Source organism: Austrofundulus limnaeus, unplaced genomic scaffold (genome assembly GCF_001266775.1).
Source record: "Austrofundulus limnaeus strain Quisiro unplaced genomic scaffold, Austrofundulus_limnaeus-1.0 Scaffold9, whole genome shotgun sequence".
Lineage (NCBI taxonomy): Eukaryota > Metazoa > Chordata > Actinopteri > Cyprinodontiformes > Rivulidae > Austrofundulus > Austrofundulus limnaeus.
Genome location: NW_013952411.1, coordinates 4,750,268 through 4,752,515, shown reverse-complemented (window position 1 = coordinate 4,752,515; position 2,248 = coordinate 4,750,268). Strand labels below are relative to the sequence as shown.

Sequence of the window (2,248 nt, the reverse complement as noted above, 5' to 3'; positions counted from 1 at the left end):
GTGTGTGTGTGTGTGTGTGTGTGTGTGTGTGTGTGAGAGAGAGAGACAAAAATTAAAAAGAGAAAGAAAAAAGTGTGTGTGTGAACATGAAAGTAAACTGGCTGCTTTCAGAGGATGTTTATCTGTTTTCAAATGCAAGTTTGTCTCCAGTAACTGTGCTTTTATGCAGAAAGTGATGCTGAGCACTTGCTGAGTGATGATTTGGTGTCCTCCCCCCTCCACCCCCCTCTTCCAGCAGACATCAGTTCAAATTCCTGCCAACTGTGGCTCCAGGGTAACTCACACTTCCAGATAAAGGCCCAACAGCTACAGACTCTGTCCCGGCCCTGGCAGATGTGCGCAGCTTCTCTGGGTATAATCTCAACACAACAGTTCAGCTAACATGAGCTTAGCTTGATGCCAGYGCTGATACGCTTGTGTTGGAGCTGCCAATCACCTCCTAACGAATCACGCCAGGGAAGAGTAAAAGTCATTTATTTAGATTGGAGCCATTCACGCCTCTTAGTAAATCAAATACTGGTACTTTTCTGATTAAAGCAAGATTATATTAATTAATAAATGAGATTAGAGTAAAATTAAATTACTGTAATTCATTCTTGAGTATTTTTTATTAATGTATGAATTTATTAAAGATCTAGCATTCCTTGGAGAAATCCATATCGCCCTGTTTTTTTTTTTACTAAGAACGTCTGCAGTTTTAGCCAAAGTTTAAAAACRTTTGTTTTATTAATCTTAATAATTATTAGTTAGCAGCTGGAGTCTTGGATGTGAATAACTCAATTAGGGATGCACCGATATGAAAATTTCAGCCGATATCGATATCCGATATAATTATTGCTGTTATGGACGATAACAGATATTTACCGATATTACACAAACAAACACATTTTATTATCATTGTATTATTAATTACATCRTGCCAATATCGATATTCTAAAAAATGACCAATATCGGCGATACCGATATTAATGCCGATATATCGTGCATCCCTAAACTCAATATCTTTGAAACTGCAAGACACTTGTAATTGGTTTTAGCCAATACAACCAATCAGAGTGCTTTTGGTCAAACCTTTAAAATAACGAGCACCGTCTAAWGCACAGGTGTCCRATCCTGGTCCTCAAAGGCAGCTTGTTTCTCTGCTCCAACCCACCYGACCTAGTGATTGAATTACMTCTTCAAGTTCTGTAGAAGCCTGTGAATCGTCCATTCATGCTAATCAGGAGAGTTGGAGCTGGTCTAATTCAATATAGAAAGCTGTTGAACTCAGAGTAWGCCTTGGTAATGACTCTCAGCTACTACTGCACCAAATTCTAGCTTGCTATCTGTAAAACTGACAGAATTAAAACCATGTTTGTGTTTTTTTTTTTTGAGGTTCGTTGGCTATGGCAGCCATCTTGAACTGAATACACCAAAAGTCATTGAGCTTAGAGCAGGACGGTATACTTGTCCATGTTGAAAACTGTTTCTTTTTTTACTGTTGTGTTTGATATACTGGCACACCGATTTAAATAGGCACGTCCACCAAAAAACTGTTTTGTGGTAGRCATTTTTCCTCGCTGCACTGCTGAACGAACATGCAGGAAGTAGAGCAGGACAAGGCAAGCTAGTGTCGTTAGAAGTGTTGAGTGAGACAGAAAATATGGACAGAGAAGCTGGGGTAGTTAACAGTTGAGASTGACGCCCAATAAGAACGTGTGCCTAAAATGGGGGCGGGGTTTCTGTTGTGTGCAAGTATTTTGTCTTCAAGAGTTCGAACGTTCAGCTGTAGATGTACATCCAGTGATTATTATTGTAAGTCTCATTAAATTGTGTCCAGTGGCTCGTCAGATATTACGGTAAAAGACAAACACATAAACAAACGCAAAAAAATAWAAATAAAAATCACAGATATGAACAAAAACATGGTCTCCCACTTTCACCCCTTGAAAAATAATGAAGCATTGTTTGTGTGAAACTTGGTGTAACAGCTGAACTCATTAACTGTTCTAAAAGTTGCAAGCAGACAATGAAAAGAAAGTCTTCCTCCACAGAGACTGGACATTAGCAGAGAGGAATCGACATGTTTCCCTCTCCTCGCCTGTTTAGCACTTTCTGACCTGGTCTGCTGTGTCCTGTTCCTACAGTTTCATCACTGCTCCTTGAGCTGAGCTCATCAGTTTGCTGCATCCTAACAGTGTGTGCCTGTGTGTGTGTGTGTGTGTGTGTGTGTGTGTGTGTGTGTGTGTGTGTGTGTGTGTGTGTGTGT

The 2,248-nt window shown here is 39.8% G+C and overlaps 1 protein-coding gene across 10 annotated transcripts in view; it reads right to left on the bottom strand.

The window, feature by feature from the left end:
* neo1a (neogenin 1a) overlaps positions 1-2,248 on the bottom strand; it is a 254,016-nt gene that overhangs the window by 118,775 nt on the left and 132,993 nt on the right. The gene's annotated exons all lie outside the window — the stretch shown is intronic.